A 22782-nucleotide genomic window follows, 5' to 3' on the forward strand; every position below is an offset into this window, starting at 1 on the left:
CTGGCTCCTTTCGATGTGGAGCAGCAGCGGCTCTACTCTGAGCCCCTCCCGGATGGCCGAACCTCTCACCCTATCTCTAAGGGAGAGGCCAGCCACCCTTCAGAGGAAGCTCATTTCCGCCGCTTGTATCCGCGATCTCGTTCTTTCGGTCACTACCCACAGCTCGTGGCCATAGGTGAGGGTAGGGACGTAGATCGACCGGTAAATTGAGAGCTTCGCTTTTACACTCAGCTCCCTCTTCACCACGACGGACCGGTGCAGCGTCTGCATTACTGCAGCTGCAGCCCCAATCCGTCTGTCGATCTCCGGCTCCCTTCTCCCATCACTCGCGAACAAGACCCCGAAATACCTGAACTCCTCCACTTGGGGCAGGAACTCATCCCCGACCCGGAGTGGGCACTCCACCCTTTTCCGGCTGAGAACCATGGCCTCAAATTTGGAGGTGCTGATCTTCATTCCCGCTGCTTCACACTCGGCTGCGAACCGCTCCAGTGCGAGCTGGAGGCCCTCACCCGATGAAGCCAACAGAACCACATCATCCGCAAAGATCAGAGATGAGATTCTGAGGCCACCAAAGCGAAAGCCCTCCGCCACTTGGCTGCGCCTAGAAATCCTGTCCATAAAAATTATGAACAGAACCGGTGACAAAGGGCAGCCCTGGCGGAGCCCATCACCCACCGGGAACGAGTCCGACTTATTGCCGGCAATGCGACTCAAGCTCTTGCAACGGTTGTATAGGGATCGAATGGCCCGTAGCAATGGGCCAGACACCCCATATTCCCGCATCACCTCCCACAGGACACCCCGAGGGACACGGTCGAATGCCTTCTCCAAGTCCACAAAACACATGTAGACTGGTTGGGCAAACTCCCATGCACCCTCAAGTATCCTCGAGAGGATGAAGAGCTGGTCCAGTGTTCCGCGACCAGGACGAAAACCGCATTGTTCCTCCTGTATCCGAGGTTCAACTAGCGGACGAACTCTCCTTTCCAGCACCCTGGCATAGACTTTCCCGGGGAGGCTGAGGAGTGCGATCCCCCTGTAGTTGGAACACACCCTCCGGTCCCCCTTCTTAAAGATGGGGACCACCACCCCGGTCTGCCAGTCCAGGGGTACTGCCCCTGATCTCCACGCAACATTGCAGAGGCGTGTCAACCAGGACAGCCCTACAACGTCCAGAGCCTTCAGGAACTCGGGGCGGACCTCATCAACACCAGGGGCTCTGCCACCAAGGAGTTGTTTAACTGCCTCAGTGACCTCGCCCCCGGAAATTGGCGGGTCATTCCCCTCATCCCCAGACTCTGCTTCCTCCTCGGAAGACGTGTCAGTGGGATTAAGGAGGTCCTCGAAGTATTCCTTCCACCGCCTGACAATTTTCTCAGTCGACGTCAGCAGCGCTCCGCCAGCACTATACACAGTGCAGGTAGAGCACCGCTTTCCCCTCCTGAGACGCCTGACGGTTTGCCAGAACCTCTTCGAGGCAGTCCGAAAGTCTTTTTCCATGGCCTCTCCGAACTCCTCCCACACCCGAGTTTTTACTTCAGCCACTGCCCGAGCCGCATTCCGCTTGGCCCGTCGATACCTGTCGGCTGCCTCCGGAGTCCCACAGGCTAACCAAGCCCGATAGGACTCCTTCTTCAGCCTGGTGGCTCCCTTCACCTCTGGTGTCCACCATTTGGTTCGGGGATTACCACCACGGCAGGCACCAACCACCTTGCGGCCGCAGCTCAATGCAGCAGCTTCGGCAATGGAGACACTGAACATGGTCCATTCGGACTCAATGTCCCCCGCCTCCCTCGGAATTCTGTTGAAGCTCTGCCGGAGGTGTGCGTTGAAGATCTCGCGGACTGGGGCCTCTGCTAGTCGTTCCCAGCACACCCTCACTACGAGTTTAGGTGCACCAGGTCTGTCCAGCGTCCTCCCCCGCCACCTGATCCAACTCACCACCAGGTGGTGATCAGTTGACAGCTCAGCCCCTCTCTTTACCCGAGTGTCCAGAACATATGGTCGCAGGTCTGGTGATACGATTACAAAATCGATCATCGACCTACGGCCTAGAGCGTCCTGGTGCCACGTGCACTTATGGACACTCTTATGTTCGAACAAGGTGTTCGTTATGGCCAAACTGTGATTAGCACAGAAGTCCAATAACAAAGCACCGCTCGGGTTCAGATCAGGGAGGCCGTTCCTCCCAATTACGCCCCTCCAGGTCTCGCTGTCGTTACCCACGTGAGCATTGAAGTCTCCCAGCAGGACAACAGAGTCTCCAGGTGGAGCACCTTCCAGCACCCTCCCCAGGGACTCTAAGAAGGCTGGGTACTCCGAACTGCCACTCGGTGCATAAGCGCAGATGACAGTCAGGACCCGTTCCCCGACCCTAAGGCGCAGGGAACAAACCCTCTCGTCCACCGGGAAAAACCCCAACGTAGCGGCAGCAAGCCGAGGGGGTATTAGAATACCCACCCCAGCCCGCCGCCTCTCACCAGGGGCAACTCCAGACTGAGACAGAGTCCAGCCCCTCTCCAGGAGACTGGTTCCAGAGCCCAAGCCATGCGTAGAGGTGAGCCCGACTATATCTAGCCGGTACCTCTCAACCTCAAGCACCAACTCAGGCTCCTTCCCCACCAGAGAGGTGACATTCCATGTCATGTCCATGTCCAAAATTATTTATTATTTATATAAATGATATTTGTAAGGCATCTGATATATTAAAATTAGTATTATTTGCAGATGACACAAATATTTTTTGTGCAAAATTAAAAAATGGTTTAACAGGAACAAACTATCGCTAAATCTAAGTAAAACTAAAATAATCTTATTTGGGAATTCCCTTAGAAATGCACAAGTGCAGATTCATATAGATGGTGTGGAAATTGAAAGAGTACTTGAACATAAGTTTCTTGGTGTAATTATAGATGATAAATTAAACTGGAAGTCTCATATAGATCATATACATAACAAAATTTCAAGAAGTGTCTCAATCTTGAGTAAAGTAAAACACATTCTGGACCACAAATCACTCCACATTCTCTATTGTTCCCTGATTGCACCGTATTTGAATTACTGTGCAGAGGTGTGGGGCAATACTTACAAATGTTCGCTATCATCAATCTTTATATTACAAAAAAGGGCCATAAGGATAATCCATAAAACTGGTTACAGAGATCATACAAATCCACTATTCTTAAAATTAAAAATTCTAAAATTCACAGATCTGGTTCATTTTCTCACTGCACAAATTATATATAAAGCAATAAATAACCTGCTTCCTGACAATATTCTAAAAATGTTTTCTAAAAGGGAACGGGGATACAATTTGAGGGGGGAATTAAATTTAAAACATCCTCGTATCCGTACAACATTAAAAAGTTTTAGCATCTCTGTGTGTGGAGTGAAGCTGTGGAACAGACTAAGTAAAGATATAAAGCAATGTCCGAGCATGGCACAGTTTAAAAAGCGGTTTAAGGAGATGGTTTTTACAGGGTACAGGGAAGAGGTAGAGATTTGATAGGGTGTTCTTGTCTAATATTTTCATGTGTGTACGGGTGCACGGGTATGTTGGTATGGGTATATATATATTTGTAGGTTGTGTATCCTTTGAGGTGTTAATGGGGTTATTGAAAATGTGTATATGTGCGTATGTGTATGTACGTATGTATGGATAGATAGAAACATATATGTATATATATATATATATATATATATATATATATATATATATATATATATATATATAACGAATAATAAAAAAAAAAAAATACACATGACATATAATGTAATTGCAAGGAGGTATTTCTGTAGTGTATTGATTACTAGATAGTGGAAAAGGGGTGGGATTAAATAAGCTTATGCTTCTTCCTGCTCCTTTTTTAACATGAAAGCTATTTGTAGTTGTGGTTGCTCGTTTTCTTTTTGTTTTGCTTTGTTTATTTGTCTCTTTTAATTCTATGTTGTTGTACTTTTTTAACATGTTCAAAACAAAGATTCAATGAATCAACCCGAGGTTGGCCTGCTGCAAATAAACTGGGAACGCATGCCTGCTCCTCAAGGACTCACAACCAACCACGAAGGGACTCGAACCCTCAATCTTCTGATCCGAAGTCAGACGCCTTATCCGTTAGGCCACGTGGTCTGGCAGAAGTTCCCACTTTTCATGAACGTTTGTTTGAGTCTGTTTGAGCCAACTGCTGGTGTGGGTTGGTCACGTGGCTGGTGGATATTGCTTGATTGTTGCTTGAAATAAGTGCATGCCACAGCATTTCTCCCATGTATCACGCTCTTAAAAACGTAGTCCTACCTGCCACATGCACAGTGGATCCACCCACTAAGCCAGAGTATCATCTGCCAATAGAGGTCATAAAGCTTACCTGGCCCGATCTGTCACCTGGAAGTTGGCAGAGGTTTTTTCTTGGATCCCACCAAACAAAAACCACAATATACTATGAGACGGCACATTGGACAGTTGCTGGAATGGCCAGTATGGGGCTTGAACCCATGACTTTGGCGTTATTAGCACCACGCTCTGACCAACTGAGCTAACCGGCCTACAACTTGTTCTTAAACCGACCCCTTTTTTTGTCTAATATACCAAAAAAGAGTGTGGAAGAACTGTTAAGAACACAAGAGAAATGTGTGTTTACAAGAAATTACTTCAACGTAGTGGGAAAAAAAAGTCTTCTGTAGACTTACAAAAAATGCTTTAAGAAGAAATTTGCCACAAAACAATACATGGTGTGCGTCTTCTAATGTTAGGGTCGATAGGTGTGATATAAAGCAGCAGTTTTTGATGCAGTATGCTGTGTCAGACTTTGGAAATGAGTGATTGATCCAGAAAGTAGCTGGAAAAGTGATTTGGAGATTGTAGCTAAGCATGTAATGCATTCATTAGCGTGTCATGTGTCAGTGAATTTTGTGGTTTGCTGTCATTTGTAGTTGCGTACATCACTCACTTGGAAGTTGGCAGAGGTTTTTTTCTTGGATCCCACCAAATAAAATCCACAGTCTATCAGGAGACAGCACCTTGGATGGGTGGTGGAATGGCCAGTATGGGGATTGAACCCATGACCTTGGCGTTATTAGCACCACACTCTGACCAGCTGAGCTAACTGGCCTACAACATGTGTGCGAACCGATCCTTTTGTTGACTAATATACCAAAAAGAGGGTGGAAGAACTGTTAAGAACACAAGAGAAATGTGTGTTTACAAGAAATTACTTCAAGCTATACCAATGAAAGCCAACTCTTGGAAGGTCCTACTGATCAGAAGCCACCTATGCATTTCAGCTGATGAAAAATGTGGCTGGAGAAACTAACAAAGTCATACTTTAGTAGACTAAAATAGGAAAACAGTCGAAAGCACTGTGTTTCCTAATGAAAATGCTTCAAGTATAGCGGCATGGCTGTTTTTTGAACAAACTCCAACACATTCCTTCAAGGGGCAGTGAAACAGAGCTTGATGTCTTGCTCTTTTTACTGCGTGGTTGTTTTGTTCCATCGCTGCTTGACTTTCCTTTGCTGCTCTTCTTTCTGAAAGCTTTTGCTGTCCTTGCTTCTTTGGGAAGCTTTTTCCAGTCTTTCTGTGGCACAATCTTTCCGTTTGGAGCTCTTGATTCACCCATCTGACGTCCTGTCCTCTATCCTGAGGAACCAGGGATCAGTGTGGCGGTCTGCAGTTTGTACAAAGATCACTTGGTTACTACTGAATCAAAACACCTGAAATAAAGCCCCAAATTAAGATAAATTTAGCAGGTAAAGGACTTTACTCACCTAGATATTTACGCACACCCACAGCACGTGGTGTGGTAAAGGTCGGCCAAGATTTTGACCACATGTCAGAAACTGGATCAAAATTGGACTAAACTCACTTGAACTCTGACTTTGTCTGCACTTAGAACTATCACAAGACATTAAAACAAAACATCGGACATTGATGACATCACAGGAATCTAACATTCTAATCTATGCAAACTGTCTCCATGGCTACATAATATCAAATTAAATCATAGCAAAGGAGTAAAAAGCAGGATCAGTCTTAGGGTGTATGTTACATGTTTGCCAGTTTGGATGAGTGAGTGCAATACTTCATCGGCCTGTGTTGTAGCAACCTGTTGAACCTGCTGAGAAACTTTTCTTTGTCCACTCTGCCCCAAACTTCACATGCTCCATAAAAGTCGAGGCCTAGAGACCTCTGCATAGTTATTAGCATTAGGTTATCAGTATCATCTGATATATATGACATTTACAGTACAGTACTCACACATGACATAGGAGGAATAAATATGAACTTTTTGACATAAATTTGATCATATGAAATTGGATTTTTTTTAAATATGAAACTTTTTCCTTCCGTCATACTTCAGAAATATAATATATTAAGTTTTGAACATTTTAAAACATTTAAGTTTGCTCGTTGTATTTATAAGATCCTACATGGACGTGCTCCACAATCATTGGTCAGTCATGTTAAAATCCATTATCAGTGGAAAACAAACCTGATCCTCTACTAGAGGCGATTGTGCAATACCTTTTAGACATAACACTCAGCAAACAGTTATTATCAGTTAAAGTCAGTGAGATTTGGAGTGATACATGACACATGACGGAATAAGACACGCAGACTTAGTATGACGAACCGATGAGGAACACGTACACTGTGAATACATACAGAGGGAAAAGAGGACTAGAGATGAGACATGGACATAACTAAGCACAAACAGAACATGATGGCTGGGGGGGAAACACACGTGACAGAAGGAATGGGTCACAAGGGCAAAACATGTAAACGAGAGGAGGAGACGGGAGAAAAAGACATTACTGAAATACATGAAGGGCCAGGGCTGGGGCAGCCAACCAGTCACAGACAAACAGCCACATTTTTTACTGTGTCACCGCAAAGAGCCACATCATACACCTGGGCACACATGAACATCACCCATCCCTTCCTCTGTCCTGCGTTCAGTTTGGGGTATCAAACTCAGGACCCTAACCCCATCAGGCCGGGGTCTTTGTGTGGAGTCTGCATGTTCTCTCCAGCTTCCTCCCACAGTCTAAAGACATGCAGTCAGTGGGGGTCTTCTCGCCCCGTTCACATTTACACAGAGATGCATTGAAGATCACCTTGTGGTTAGTGCCTTCTGTTGTAAAGACTCACCTTTTAGCACATCCCAGCACACCCACTCACTTCACCAGATGCACCTTGTTTAGTTCTCTCACCTTTGATTGGGTGTGGTGCTTGTCCTTAATTGCACTCACCTGTCACACATTATATAAGGACTGCATTTACTTTTGGCTCACTCTTTCTTCACTCCCACACGGGGCGGCAGCAGAGCATTGGCAGTCCATGTGTGTCTTTCCTTCCTTCCTTCTTTGCTTCATTGATTTGAGAATTATTGATTGGAGAATAAAATGAGAACCCCGTGAATGATTAGATGTCTGCTTATTCTTATTCTAATCGGATGAACCCATGATGCTGATTACTCAACCCTGAGCCTTCCGTCCTTCATAACACCTTCTATTCGATGTACAGACTGAATAATAACACCTTCTAATTAGTTCTGTCTCCTATTGGTGCTCTTCTACGAGTAATCAGTGCTTGATGGCTTACTAAGCTTAACTTTTTTCACAACATTGATAACAAACACAAAACAACAACAACATATATTACCTAAAAAAAACTTGATTGGACCACAGTTTGGATGTTCATCCTACATGTTTATTGAGATTGTCTAATGTCTGCGACGGTATCTTCTCCCACGTCTGCGGACACCCGAGGCCTTGTGGGCTCTCCTGCGTCTGCGAACGGGGCGAGAAGACCTCGCACGTTTGCGTCTATACCTGCGTCGTGGCATCGTCCAAAACGGCGGTACCTGCTCCACGTCACGGGTTCTATTTATGGACTCAACTTTAGTGATGTCACTGCTGATGCTGTCACTGTTGGTGTGACCTCATGACTCATTCATCCCATCTGAACTGTGGTGTAATTATGAGGTCACAGGGGGACGTGAATTTATTCACAAAGTTGAAAGAGAGTTTGGGTCATAACTCAAAGACACAATGATGCAGTCAAATCATTGGAATTAAATATCTGTAAATTACACGATTTAGAGGGGTCTGACATCACATCCAGTCTCTCTGCTGTGATGTCAAATATCAACGCCCAAACCCCACGACCGACAAATAACACAGAACACGCAGCCAGTGACGCACCAAACACACACCACGTTTAGTGACCAATAAATCAAGTGCCACAGGTGGTGTAAATGACAGCTCAGGGATGTGTAATGATGTTGATTTTTTCTGTTCTTGTTCCTTTTTACCAAGCCGGGTTTGTTGGTCCTTGTTTCCCTCTCCTGCTGAGTTCATAAGCCCCATACACGCATTGCTGGCCCAAGGGGACCCTGGAGAAGAGCATCCCACAAGCTGCTGCCACGAGAGACCAACTATTCAAGTCTAGTCTATTAATTAATGAAAGACCAAGACAGACTTTTAATTCATTTGAAAGCCTGATGCTTAACATTGTCCACCCCAGCTGTGAAATTCAGAAACCAGTCTTACTTGTTAACATCTATTGTCCACCTGGGCCTTACACAGAGTTTCTGTCTGATTTCTCAGACTTTATATCTGATTTAGTTCTGAGCTCAGATAAAATAATTATTGTGGGTGATTTTAACATCCATGTAGATGCTAAAAATGATAGCCTCAACATGGCATTTAATCTGTTATTAGACTCAATTGGTTTGTCTCAAAATGTAAAAGAACCCACCCACCACTTTAATCACACTCTAGATCTTGTTTTAACATATGGCATAGAAACTGAACATTTAACAGTGTTTCCTGAAAACCCTCTCCTGTCTGATCATTTCCTGATAGCATTTACATTTACAATAATTGATTATGCAGCAGTGGAGAGTAGACTTTATCAAAGTAGATGTCTTTCTGAAAGCGCTGTAACTAAGTTTAAGAATATAATCCACCCACTGTTATCATTGTCAATGCCCTGTACAAACACAGAGCAGAGCAGCTATCTGAACGCTACCCCAAAAGAGGTCGATTATCTGGTTAATAATTTCACCTCCGTACGACTCTGGATACTGTAGCTCCAGTGAAAACTAAGGTCTCTAATCAGAAGTACCTGACTCCGTGGTATAATTCTCAAACACGTACCCTAAAGCAGATGACTTGTAATCTGGAGAGGAAATGGCGTGTCACAAATTTAGAGGATCATCATTTAGCCTGGAGAAATAGTTTGTTGCTTTATAAGAAAGCCCTCCGCAAAGCCAGAACATCTTACTATTCGTCACTGATTGAAGAAAATAAGAACAACCCCAGGTTTCTCTTCAGCACTGTAGCCAGGCTGACAAAAAGTCAGAGCTCTTTTGAGCCAACCATTCCTTTAGCGTTAACTGGTAATGACTTCATGAACTTCTTCACAAATAAAATTGTTATCATTAGAGAAAAAATTACCAATAATCATCCCACAGATGTAATATTATCTACAGCTACTCTTAGTACCATTGATATTAAGTTAGACTCTTTTTCTCCAATTGATCTTGAGTTAACTTCAATAATTACTTCCTCCAAACCATCAACGTGTCTTTTAGACCCCATTCCTACAAAACTGCTCAAAGAAGTCCTGCCATTAATTAATTCTTCGATCTTAAATATGATCGACCTATCTCTAATAATCGGCTATGTACCACAGGCCTTGAAGCTGGCTGTAGTTAAACCTTTACTCAAAAAGCCATCTCTAGACCCAGCAGTCTTAGCTAATTATAGGCCAATCTCCAACCTTCCTTTCATATCAAACATCCTTGAAAGAGTAGTTGTCAAACAGCTAACAGATCATCTGCAGAGGAATGGCTTATTTGAAGAGTTTCAGTCAGGTTTCAGAGCTCATCACAGCACAGAAACAGCTTTAGTGAAGGTTACAAATGATCTTCTTATGGCCTCTGACAGTGGACTCATCTCTGTGTTTGTCCTGCTAGACCTCAGTGCAGCATTCGATACTGTTGACCATACTATCCTATTAGAGCGATTAGAACATGCTTTGCGCAACATCTCTAAAATTAGAAATATCCTGTTTCAGAGTGACGCTGAAAAACTAGTTCATGCATTTATTACTTCCAGGCTTGACTACTGCAATTCATTATTATCAGGATGTCCAAAAAACTCACTGAAAAGTCTTCAGCTAATCCAAAATGCTGCAGCAAGAGTACTGACAGGGACTAGAAAGAGAGAGCAGATTTCTCCTGTTTTGGCTTCCCTTCATTGGCTTCCTGTTAAATCCAGAATTGAATTCAAAATCCTGCTCCTCACATACAAGGTCTTAAATAATCAGGCCCCATCTTATCTTAATGACCTTGTAGTACCATATCACCCTATTAGAGCACTTGTTGTTCCTAGAGTATTTAAAAGTAGAATGGGAGGGAGAGCCTTCAGTTTTCAGGCCCCTCTTCTGTGGAACCAGCTTCCAGTTTGGATTCGGGAGACAGACACTATCTCTACTTTTAAGATTAGGCTTAAAACTTTCCTTTTTGCTAAAGCATATAGTTAGGGCTGGACCAGGTGACCCTGAATCCTCCCTTAGTTATGCTGCAATAGATGTAGGCTGCCGGGGGATTCCCATGATGCATTGAGTTTTTTCCTTTCCAGTCACCTTTCTCACTCACTATGTATTAACAGACCTCTCTGTATTGAATCATATCTGTTATTAATCTCTGTCTCTCTTCCACAGCATGTCTTTATCCTGTCTTCCTTCTCTCACCCCAACCGGTCGCAGCAGATGGCCCCGCCCCTCCCTGAGCCTGGTTCTGCCGGAGGTTTCTTCTTGTTAAAAGGGAGTTTTTCCTTCCCACTGTCGCCAAAGTGCTGCTCATAGGGGGTCATATGATAGTTGGGTTTTTCTCTGTATCTATGAAGCGCCTTGAGGCAACATTTGTTGTGATTTGGGCTATATAAATAAAATTGAATTGAATTGAATTGAATTAAGCCGTTGACATACTCTTACACTCACTGAGCAGTTGTCCCCCAAAGAAACCAAATTCCTAGAAATCAAAACATGGAAATGTTTGCACACACTTGTCATTTTGTGCAGAGGTCCACCCTACCTCCCAACCTCAGATCTCCACGCATACACAAACTAAGGCACATAAGTCTGCACACATCCAGACATTAACAGATACACACACATGACCACCCTTTATATCGGTGGACCTCCACCAGGCCTCACTGCACTCCTCTTCTCAGAGAAACCCTCAACAGAAGAGTTGAGAAACACAAAACTTGTGAGATCTGAATGTCCTGGTGAGTCTCCACCTGTTACAGGTGGATGCTGCCTGGACTGTCTCAAGACAGACCAGACCAGGTGCACCACAGACACTTCAAACCTCATCTCAGGTCAAAAACTAAAAGAACAACATAAACAAGGAGAAAACTTGCCTTAGAAACATGCAGGGTTAGAGGAGACGGCAGCCGTGTAGAGGTGAGCCTGTGTGAGTCCTTTTTCTTTTAGTGAACAACAGAAAAACAGAAAAAAGAAAGAAAACTTACCTTAAAAATCTGTAGAGTTGTTTTCTCTGAGACATGTTGGAATCTGTAAACAGTTACTCCGAAAATGATCCAGATGTTTCAAAATACTTCTCTGGCGAACGTTTCAATTCTGCGAACATAAATGCTGTGATTAATGGACTAAAAGTCATCGCTTCTCACCCCTATTTATGGATTCAAGGATCAAAGGATCAAATTGGTGGTAAGATTCTAAATATATGTGATGTCATAATCCTGTTAGTTTGGAATACACAAAACAATAAGCACAGTTGAACAGACACATACACACACTCCCAAAAACTAGCCAGCCCTCATGAGGAGGTTGCGACGCCCTCCTGGTGCGGGAAAGAAAGCAGGAAAAACCGGGAGCGGGCCGCTTCACCGCTCTTTACATTAATGGACCGCCCCAAAGAAATCCAAACACGGAAATGCTTGCACACACATGTGATTATGCGCAGAGGTCCATCCTACCAGCCAACCTCAGATCTCCATGCAGGCACATATGAATGCACATACATTTACACACATCCAGAGATAAACTCCCCCAAAGAAATCCGAACATGGAAACTTTTGCGCACACTGCACACACATTCAGAGTTCATAATGTACTGGTAAGTCTCCACCTGTTACAGGTGGATGCAACCTGGACTGTCTCAAGACAAACGAGACCAGATCCACCAAAGAAACTGCAGATGTGAGGACATGCGTCTTTTTGAAATATATAAAACAATAAACACGGTCGTGCAGACACATACACTCACACAGGCTGCGAAAGCCTAGCCAGCCCTCGTGATGGGGTGGACCTCCTCCAGGCCTCACTGCCTTCCCCTCCTGAGAGAAACCCTTTATAGAAGAGTTGAGAAAGACAAAATTTGTGAGGTCTGAATGTTCTGGTGAGTCTCCACCTGTTACAGGTGAGTGCAGCCTGGACTGTCTCGAGACAGACCAGATCAGCTGCACCACAGACACTTCATACCTCATCTCAGGAGAAAAACTGACAGAACAACATAAAAAAGGAGAAAACCGACCTCAGAAACATGGCCAACATCTGTTTGATTAGACTAACAAATAATGGTTGACCATTTTCAGGTGCTCGCCTAACCTTCAGTAGTTGTTCGAGGTCATTGAAACGCTTAGGTTTTATATATCCAGTTTCCTTGGATTGATAATCTGTCTCGTATTGAAATTGTTCTTTGGTCAGTTTTGCCTGTTGCAGAATTTCAGGGTCGCTCTTGTTGACTTTAATAGCCACGATCTGTCTGTTTGCTCTGTGAATTGGTTAGAAACAAAACTGAACTTGTTTTGGTTTCTTTTGTAAAATGCTCTGAAAACATCTGGAAAGGGTTTGGGTTGGTGTCAGGTCAACGTCCGTTATGCCATAAAGTATAATGGGTGAGCGCTCGTATTATGGGTTTTGGGATCAAAGCAAAGCTACCACATCATGAAGGATCGAAGCAAAGCTACCGCGTCATGAAGGATCGAAGCAAAGCTACCGCGTCACAAGGGATCAAAGTGATTCTAATGTATGCGCAGGCGCACACACACATGTTTGTTTGTGTAATATTGTTCACACTAAATTTGACCGTAGGCAATTTAATATGAGTCAATCAAAGAAAATGTTAGTTTTGGAGAATTTTGAAATTACGAAAATGACAATTACGAGAATTTTTGTTCGTGTATTTTTTTTCTTTTGCATAACATGTCGAGCTTTTCTGTATATAGCCATGTCGTAGATTCCGAAGCAAACAAGAAATTGATGAAAATGTTCTATTTTATTTTAACAATCATCAACTGCATATGCAGGTTTCGTACGGGTGCTTGAAATCCTTGAAAAATCTTGGATATATTGTAGTGCTTCTATTTCGGATTTGGTGCTTAAAACGTCTTGAAACTGTATTTCATTCACCACAAATAACTATCTGACTGAATAGTTTTCTTATCAGATAGAGAAATAAAATGGCAAAGTCTAAAAGCAACATTTCTCTGCCTGGGCTGCCTTGTACCTCTGCACGTCAGTCTGTTTCAATGTGTGACCCCCCACCCCCTCCCCGAACAGTCGGGGGTGAGCGCACTAACGTGCCTGGAGGCCGTTTTAATGAGTGTTTGCTGGAAAACGAAAAATACAAGAAGGAGTCTGCAAGAAGGATTTGTACGTTTTCACTGTGGAGGAGTTTGCGTAAGTCCTAGTAAATCATTTTCTCCAGTGTGGACGTTACACATGCTAATTTTTAAAATCGTTTTTATTATTTTGCTAGCTAGCAAACTCGCGGGATAAATGATTGAAATGCACTCAGTGTGATGCAATACGGTGCCGCTATTCTAACAGTTAGTTATTGCAGGGTAATTTCTGGAATATGCTGTGAATTTAACCAAGATTACACAGCAGTAGCAGTAATGCGAGTTACTTCCCCAAAGTGAAAGCTTTAAACGTTAGCCCGATGCTTAACTAGCCAACTCAAGCTTTCTGATTGAAGGCTAAAAGCAGCGTTGTCACCAAGTAAACAGAATATTGATTCTATTTTGGTGTATTGCTGCAGTTTTTTCAAGTATTAACTTGGTGCTTTTGGCAACCTTAGGGGGAAATAATGGTAATATGACTGATCCATATGGACACAAAGAATATAGACTTTTTTGTGCTACCGAAGTTCCGTGGCTTTCATTCAAAATCTGTTTATTGTTAAACAACTTGAAGATTATAATGGCTTCAAACTCACATTGAGGCCTGTGGGGCACTATCAGCCACTGAAACAGTAGACAAATGAATATTTCATACCTTAAGGCTGCCTGTTTATTTAAGGGAGATGAACAATACATTATAATTGTATATAATAATATCACAGATGATAGATTAAATAGGTTTTTGATAGATGCTTGTGCATTGTTAAAGTCTTATATGTTGAATTGATCTGAGTATGTCATCTGTTCAAAGCCTCTCCCAGTCAGTGCTGTTCTCTATGCCTGTCTTACTCTACATGATCTTTTTTAACATCAGCATGCTAAAGGACTTGTTTGGAAGAGACTGCTATTTTATACGCTAAAATATGTTTTTCTTCTGGTTGGTGAAAACACTTTATTATCCTGTAATAGATTTTTTAAATGCTTGGTGATGGTAGTACCCAAAACTAGCTGCATCAGGTACTTCCCTGTGTATTTGGAGAGGATCAGAAGTCCCAGGAATAAAAAAGCAACTAATTATTTATCTGCACAGCCGTACAAGTGGCTGACTGCTAGTTTGTTCCTCTGAGGCCGTGTCCTAGTCAGTGTGTCTCGCTAGATTTCTCTCTCTTCTGTTAATTGAGCCTTTTTGTTTGTTTTGTGCAGTTCTGCTTAATAAGTGAAATTAATAAAAGCCGCAGAAATATTTTCATTGCATTTCTGTTTGTTCTGTACTTGCTAACTGTCAGTTCAGAAGAAAATGTAGCTGCTGTTTGCCAACAAACTCAGTTCCTTTGCCCGATAATTTCCTTCAAAAAAATGCCTACATATATATTTATAAGCTGAGTTATTATATAGCTGAATAATTATATCTTTCAATTCATAACTAATAATGTTTTATTTTAAATTTGTGTCTTTTAGCTTCTTCTGCTTATTATTGTTATCCATCCATTTTCTTCTGCTTATCAAGGACTGGTTTACCCGGGCAGCAGCCTAAGCAGAGAAGCCCACATCTCCCTCTCCCCAGCCACCTCCTCCACTTCTTCTGGGATAACACCAAGACATCCTCAGGCCAGCTGAGAGATATAGCCTCTCCAGAGTGTCCTAGGTCTGCCCTGGGCCTCTTTCTCCTTTTCTCATCAGCCTCTCTTCAACGTGTAGGAATAGCAGCTCTACTCTGAGCCCCTTTTGAGTAACTGAACTCCTCAGCCTGTCTTTAAGGGAGAGGCAACACCCTTAGAGAAAGCTCGTGTTTTTCATCTGTCAGTCCTCTGCTCACCTGTCCCCAAACTCGTAAACAAGAGAAGATTAAAGTCCTCCGCTTGATGCTGCAAGTCATTGTTTTTTATTGTCTTTTTCTTAATATATTCAGGTCATTCTAAAAATATATGTACAACAGTTTGTTTATGCAGTCAGCATTTGTATATATGCAGCAGTATTCTCAAACAAGCAACAGTGAACGCACCTGTGTGAGGCAAATTCCACAATCACAGTTCAATCAGTCCCCCCACCCTGACACTTTTTTCCACTTTAAGTGAGGAAATGGAATTAAATCTGACACATCTTTATCTTTTTTGGACATATCAACATATCTTTTTAAGGTTAAGAGAATATGGTCATCAGATTGGAGAAGCTGAACAATCAGAGCTGTGATAATAATATTTAAGGATATTTAAGGTGTGTTGACTGGTTCATAACGTCAGCTCATGTGAGAAAACATCCCATGCTAAAGTTGCCGCTAGCTGCTGGTTGATGGTGAATTTATTGTGTGTTTCCACCGTCTGTACAGATGAAGAGTAGCAGAGCTGGAGATGAGGCAGGAGGAAGAGTTGACTCAATTCAATTTCAGTTTATTTATATAGCGTTAATCACAACAACAGTCACCTCAAGACACTTTATACTGCAAGGTGGAGGCCCTATTGTAATACAGAGGAAACTAAATGATCAAAACAAGCCCTTTTGAGCGAGCACTTGGTGACTGTGGGAAGGAAAAACACCATTTTAACTGGAAGAAACTTCCAGTAGAAGCAGGTATAGGGAGGGGCAGCCTCTGAGGACTGGTTGGGGTTGAGGGGAGGGAGAAAGGACAAAGGACACGCTGTGGAAGAGAGCCACTCTATGAGCTGTTCATTCAGTTTGTGGTTTAGCTCGACTCCATGACGTTTCTGAACTAATGCTTTGCTCAATTAATGTTGCAATGAATTATGGGTGAATTTTACTGATATTCTATCTTTATGTTGTCACCAAACAGATCTACAGATTTAGGATTAGCTACAGGCTCCTCTACCCCTGCTAGCCCTTCTGTCCTGCCCAGGATGGCGCCCCTGGTGCCCCCTCATAAGGTCCAGCAGTCCTACTGTCCATCCAGCAGCTCCTTCTCCCCTCTTACAGCCCCTATGGGAGCTCCATCTGTGGTGGCTACAGGCCTTACAGCTACAGCTACGGTGGCGGCTACAGCCTGGGAGGATACAGACACACACCTCACCTTGAGGACGTCCCCCCAGCAGGTTTGTGCAGCAGGCTGAAGAGATGGAACAACAAGCACTCACATATTCATATGAGTACATTTAGTTGTTTTGAGAGGTGTACTCAACACAGGACAGTGGCTGCAGGTGCTAATTGTTTTGAGTTCAAAGTAATTAAGGCTGCTGTTGCAAAGTTTGATAATAGAATCTGAAGCTGGTAATGTTCAGGGCTGCAGTACACGTGTAAAGATGAGTCTGCTTGTATGACATCATATGTGCCTTTGTGTAACTCAGTGGCAAATAAATTGGGTACCATAGCTCCATATGCCATTAGTTACTTTACAAGTGTAAGGAAAAGCAGAAGGACTTGTTTTTGGTTCAGACCAGTTAAAATGATGAATGTCTTTCATTCAGTTTCCTTGCTTGGTTTAGACACTAACTGGGCGAGCGAGGAGGACGACCACGTGGTGGCCAGAGGAGAATATGACTTTACAGCTGCTTCTCAGGAGGAGCTTTCTATGCAAGATGGAGAGATGCTCAACCTCGCTCCTAAAGGTGATGAGCTTTTTACTGGCTGCGGGACATTTGATTCTGAGTGCTTTGACCCAAAACCTTCTATTTTTGTTTTCCTTATCTTAGAAATAACAGATGAGGGCTCTTCTTTTGTGTGAGCGTGCCCCATGTTTACAACTATCTCCCTCGTGTTTAGAGCTACAGCCCCGTGTGCGTGGCTCGCTCCTGGCCAGCGTGGACGGTGAGACCACCGGCTCGTCCCAGCAAACTACGTTAAGATCCTCAGCAAGAGAAGAGACCGCCGGGCCACAGATGTGGAGAGGCTCGCTCAGGCCCAGCAGGCGAACACGCAGGCACCCCAAACAACCTCAGCTGCACAAATCTGTGTCTCTCCTGCAGCCCATAAACGTACAGCATCTACCCGCATCATGTACAGTACATGAATGACCCGTCTCGTCAGATTCATTAGGCTCAGCTGTGTCCCCCTCCTGAGTTTCCTCGTTTCCCTCTGTGTGTATTTATAGTAGTCATGGCCAAACAAAGCTTTCTGAAGCTTGTGTTGAAAAACGATTCATTACTGGAAGCTTTTTAACACAGTCCTCTGTGGTGACATCTGCTGGTCAAAAATATGAAGAGCAGCTTGAATCTACAAAAAACTGAACTGCTTCATTATGATTGCCCACTCTGCAGAGTGGAATTCACAATTCACAATTGGACGTCACTGATCACGTGACTGTGGCCAAACGAATCGAGCATCGACAGAGTGCTTCTGAAGCGGTGTGTTGGTGTTTTTGACACACGCGCCGGAGCGTCAGCTTCAAGCGGGCCATCACTAATTTATAGCATTCGTCCTCTTGTGTGCGTTACTGGTCCGTCTGTGTTCCTCCATGCTGTTTTTCCTGCTTGTCATCCTTCGTGTTTTAACTCCATTCCCTCGTGTCCAGGTTTCTTATCTGGTTCTCAGCTTTCCCAGTTTAGGTTTTCCTAGTTTTGTTTCTCGCTTCCCTCGCCTTTGTTTGTATGTCACTCTCCATAAATAAAGCTCACTCACATCAGCAATGCCTGCATCTTGGGTCCTCCATTCATATCTCAACACGCAAACCCTGACATTTATTGTGTAGTTACATACTGCTAGGAAGTGCTGACAAAATATGAAATTATGATGCTATTTATGTAGAGGCACAGTACCAACACAGAACAGCGGGGACACAGAACCAAAACCTAAGAACTAACAAAGACACATCAAGAAATCAAAGATTAATAAAACAAAACAGAAAACACTGAGCCAGCGACCCAGGACCGTGACATTCAGTTTCTCAAGGAGTAATCAAAGCAAACATTTGTTTCTTTTTATGAATAAGAGATTTCCTTTATGGGTTACGTGATGGTGTAAGTTCCAGCACAGCTCATTTAGTTTGCAGAAGTGCTCCGAGGCCCCTATGAAACACATGATTGAAAGAATCTAATAAATTAGAGGGGTGCAGTAGCTGTAGTATGACTTTTTGTTCTCCTGCTGCTTGACGACTTTACTTTTTTCTTTTTTTTGGTGGGAGGAAGTTGACATCTCAGTCCATTGTGACGTGCAGATCTTTGACTGGCTTATGAACTCCGTCAGGAGGAACTCAGCAGGAGAGGGAAACAAGGACCAACAAACCCGGCTTGGTAAAAAGGAACAAGAACAGAAAAAATCTGTGTGAATGTGAACGGGGCGAGAAGACCCCCACTGACTGCATGTCTTTAGACTGTGGGAGGAAGCTGGAGAGAACATGCAGACTCCACACAAAGACCCCGGCCTGATGGGGTTAGGGTCCTGAGTTTGATATCCTAAACTGAACGCAGGACAGAGGAAAGGATGGGTGATGTTCATGTGTGCCCAGGTGTATGATGTGGCTCTTTGCGGTGACACAGTAAAAAATGTGGCTGTTTGTCTGTGACTGGTTGGCTGCCCCAGCCCTGGCCCTTCATGTATTTCAGTAATGTCTTTTTCTCCCGTCTCCTCCTCTCGTTTACATGTTTTGCCCTTGTGACCCATTCCTTCTGTCACGTGTGTTTTCCCCCCAGCCATCATGTTCTGTTTGTGCTTAGTTACGTCCATGTCTCATCTCTAGTCCTCTTTTCCCTCTGTATGTATTCACAGTGTACGTGTTCCTCGTCGGTTCGTCATGCTAAGTCTGCGTGTCTTATTCCGTCATGTGTCATGTATCACTCCAAATCTCACTGACTTTAACTGATAATAACTGTTTGCTGAGTGTTATGTCTAAAAGGTATTGCACAATCGCCTCTAGTAGAGGATCAGGTTTGTTTTCCACTGATAATGGATTTTAACATGACTGACCAATGATTGTGGAGCACGTCCATGTAGGATCTTATAAATACAACGAGCAAACTTAAATGTTTTAAAATGTTCAAAACTTAATATATTATATTTCTGAAGTATGACGGAAGGAAAAAGTTTCATATTTTTAAAAAAATCCAATTTCATATGATCAAATTTATGTCAAAAAGTTCATATTTATTCCTCCTATGTCATGTGTGAGTACTGTACTGTAAATGTCATATATATCAGATGATACTGATAACCTAATGCTAATAACTATGCAGAGGTCTCTAGGCCTCGACTTTTATGGAGCATGTGAAGTTTGGGGCAGAGTGGACAAAGAAAAGTTTCTCAGCAGGTTCAACAGGTTGCTACAACACAGGCCGATGAAGTATTGCACTCACTCATCCAAACTGGCAAACATGTAACATACACCCTAAGACTGATCCTGCTTTTTACTCCTTTGCTATGATTTAATTTGATATTATGTAGCCATGGAGACAGTTTGCATAGATTAGAATGTTAGATTCCTGTGATGTCATCAATGCCCGATGTTTTGTTTTAATGTCTTGTGATAGTTCTAAGTGCAGACAAAGTCAGAGTTCAAGTGAGTTTAGTCCAATTTTGATCCAGTTTCTGACATGTGGTCAAAATCTTGGCCGACCTTTACCACACCACGTGCTGTGGGTGTGCGTAAATATCTAGGTGAGTAAAGTCTCCTTTAACTGTTAAATTCATCTTAATTTGGGGCTTTTACTTCAGGTGTTTTGATTCAGTAGTAACCAAGTGATCTTTGTACAAACTGCAGACCGCCACACTGATCCCTGGTTCCTCAGGATAGAGGACAGGACGTCAGATGGGCGAATCAAGACCTCCAAACTGAAAGATTGTGCCATCTATGTATGTATGCACTCAGCTTGAAGTCCTGGAACGAGACAGCTTGATATCGTATATGCATTCAAATTGATGTCATATATGCATACAGTATGATGTCATACAAGCCTTACAGTATGATGTCATATAGGCATACAATATGATGTCATCCTGTGTCCTCTGACGACCTGTTTGCTGCTGCCACTGAAAGGCAGTGTTAGAGGGGACACTTGGGCATTTATCGCAGCATATAATGTGTTTTCTGGACACACTGCTGCTTTTTCAGCGCCCAGAGATTGATGGCTCCATGTCAGAGCTGGCTATGAATTTCAGAAGGATCAGGCCTTAACTTAACAAAAAAGTTATCAGTAGTTCTTTCCACCTTTTTACCCACAGCTACATCCACTTCTGTCGGGCCTAGGCTGCTCACTACGGCTGGTATCATCACTGATTTCTGTAATCCATTCGATTCACGAGGTCCTGATTCCATTCAATTTGATTTTGCCTCAGACAGTCAGAAATATTATAATTCTGATGATTTATCAGCACTGACACATGTGAGACTTCATCAGAGGTGTGAGCATCACAGCAGAGGCCTTTGTGTCAAAGTAACTGAGGATAAAACACAGAAAAACATGAAGATTTTCCTGCCCTGTTTTCTATAGCAGATACACTTTAAAATATTCTGCAGTAGAACAAAAAGTGAAGAAAACCATGAATCAACATCTGACCATTACCTGATGCTGCTGAAGTGAAGCAGAGCAAAGTTACAGAGGTTTGATTAGAGACACAGCAAAAGTTTTGCAATTTGGCATCATTTTAAAAAGTTTCAATTTCTTTGTTATAAAACAGCAGAAATGATTCTTTTCAAGGTCATTTTCTGGTGGGGAAAAACAGCAACCAACAGCACTGTATATGACTTGTGCATAATTAAGCGAATGAATAATGCAGGAAACAGAGATTTGAGATGGGAAACTGTTCTTGAAGTACACTGAGAGAGAGAGAGAGCTGTGCAGGCGGTGGAAGCAAAACAGCAAAAGTCAGAGGGGATTAATGACGAGATTTATCAAATGTGGAGCGTAGTTTGGATCTTCTTTTGCTGCTGCTTCAGTGAATTTTGGTTAGAGAGAGATAAAACCTGCAGCTCAGACTCGAGCGCAAAAAAGACGGAAACCGCTGACGCGGTCAGTGAGCTGTCGGCTTTCTCACCCGACGGCGTGTCCGTGTACGGGCCGTCGGGTAAGAAAGCCGAGGAAGAGAAAGCTGATTGTGATGCTTCGGGTCTGTGTTTACGTCTTTGTGTGGAGTCCGTGTACCTGCTCTCATTTACTGGTTGGTGGCTGTGAAGGTTCTCAGTCACCCAGGTCATCGTAGTCAAAGGAGCTTGCAAAGAAAAGCGTCTGGACTTCTTTAAGTTACTTGAAGACGTTTCACCTCTCATCCGAGAAGCTTCTTCAGTTCTAAGGTCAAATGGTGGAGAGTCCCAGATATAAACCTAGTGGGAATATCCCCCCACAGAGGAACAAAAGGACCCCCTGATGATCCTCGAATCGCCTGAGCCAAGGTGTGAAACTTGGTGTGGGTCCCAATCAGCCAGAGTTTCAGGTGAGTTCATTGTGAAGCCTGGCCCCACCTTATCATGCGAATTCCTGAGGTCAGATGGCCCAGGATGTGAGTGGGTGTTAAGATGTCTGGGAAGGGAACTCAAAACTGGATTATAGATGGCCCGAGAGGTGTCGTAAACCACCACCTCTGTTCAAAGATGGTCGCTCACAGTGGACATAGATGGCTTCTTTCACTCCTCTTTCAAACAATCTGTCTTCTCTGTCCAAAATGTGAACATTGGCATCCTCGAAAGAGTGACCTTTGTCCTTAAGATGCAGATGGACAGCTGAGTCTTGTCCTGTGGAGGTGGCGTTTTAAGCACCAAATCCGAAATAGAAGCACTACAATATATCCAAGATTTTTCAAGGATTTCAAGCACCCGTACGAAACCTGCATATGCAGTTGATGATTGTTAAAATAAAATAGAACATTTTCATCAATTTCTTGTTTGCTCCGAAATCTACGACATGGCTATATACAGAAAAGCTCGACATGTTATGCAAAGGAAAAAAAAAATACACGAACAAAAATTCTCGTAATTGTTAGTTTCGTAATTTCAAAATTCTCCAAAACTAACATTTTCTTTGATTGACTCATATTAAATTGCCTACGGTCAAATTTAGCGTGAACAATATTACACAAACAAACATGTGTGTGTGCGCCTGCGCATACATCAGAATCACTTTGATCCCTTGTGACGCGGTAGCTTTGCTTCGATCCTTCATGACGTGGTAGCTTTGCTTTGATCCCAAAACCCATAATACGAGCGCTCACCCATTATACTTTATGGCATAACGGACGTTGACCTGA

The 22782-nt window shown here is 43.3% G+C and overlaps 1 long non-coding RNA gene and 3 other non-coding genes across 5 annotated transcripts; 1 reads left to right on the forward strand and 3 right to left on the reverse strand.

Annotated features, from left to right (window-relative positions):
• Positions 1 to 4059: 4059 nt before the first annotated feature.
• trnar-ucg (transfer RNA arginine (anticodon UCG)) lies at positions 4060 to 4132 on the reverse strand. The gene has a single exon. It is a non-coding gene; the product is annotated as a tRNA-Arg (tRNA).
• A 339-nt stretch (positions 4133 to 4471) lies between these two features.
• trnai-aau (transfer RNA isoleucine (anticodon AAU)) lies at positions 4472 to 4545 on the reverse strand. Its single transcript has one exon. It is a non-coding gene; the product is annotated as a tRNA-Ile (tRNA).
• Positions 4546 to 5037: 492 nt separating this feature from the next.
• trnai-aau (transfer RNA isoleucine (anticodon AAU)) lies at positions 5038 to 5111 on the reverse strand. The gene has a single exon. It is a non-coding gene; the product is annotated as a tRNA-Ile (tRNA).
• Positions 5112 to 13551: 8440 nt separating this feature from the next.
• On the forward strand, positions 13552 to 17684 carry LOC148094616 (uncharacterized). 2 transcript variants are annotated; one of them, XR_015718455.1, is made up of 4 exons: positions 13552 to 13720; positions 15170 to 16706; positions 17097 to 17219; positions 17374 to 17684. It is a non-coding gene; the product is annotated as an uncharacterized LOC148094616 (long non-coding RNA). The 2 variants fall into 2 exon arrangements; XR_015718454.1 differs by lacking the exon at positions 13552 to 13720 and having other exon boundaries at positions 13730 to 16706.
• Positions 17685 to 22782: the final 5098 nt, after the last annotated feature.

This window comes from Neolamprologus brichardi, unplaced genomic scaffold (assembly GCF_056152115.1).
Source record: "Neolamprologus brichardi isolate AB-2024 unplaced genomic scaffold, ASM5615211v1 NODE_ptg000033l+_length_6344489_cov_1, whole genome shotgun sequence".
Classification (NCBI taxonomy): Eukaryota; Metazoa; Chordata; class Actinopteri; order Cichliformes; family Cichlidae; genus Neolamprologus; species Neolamprologus brichardi.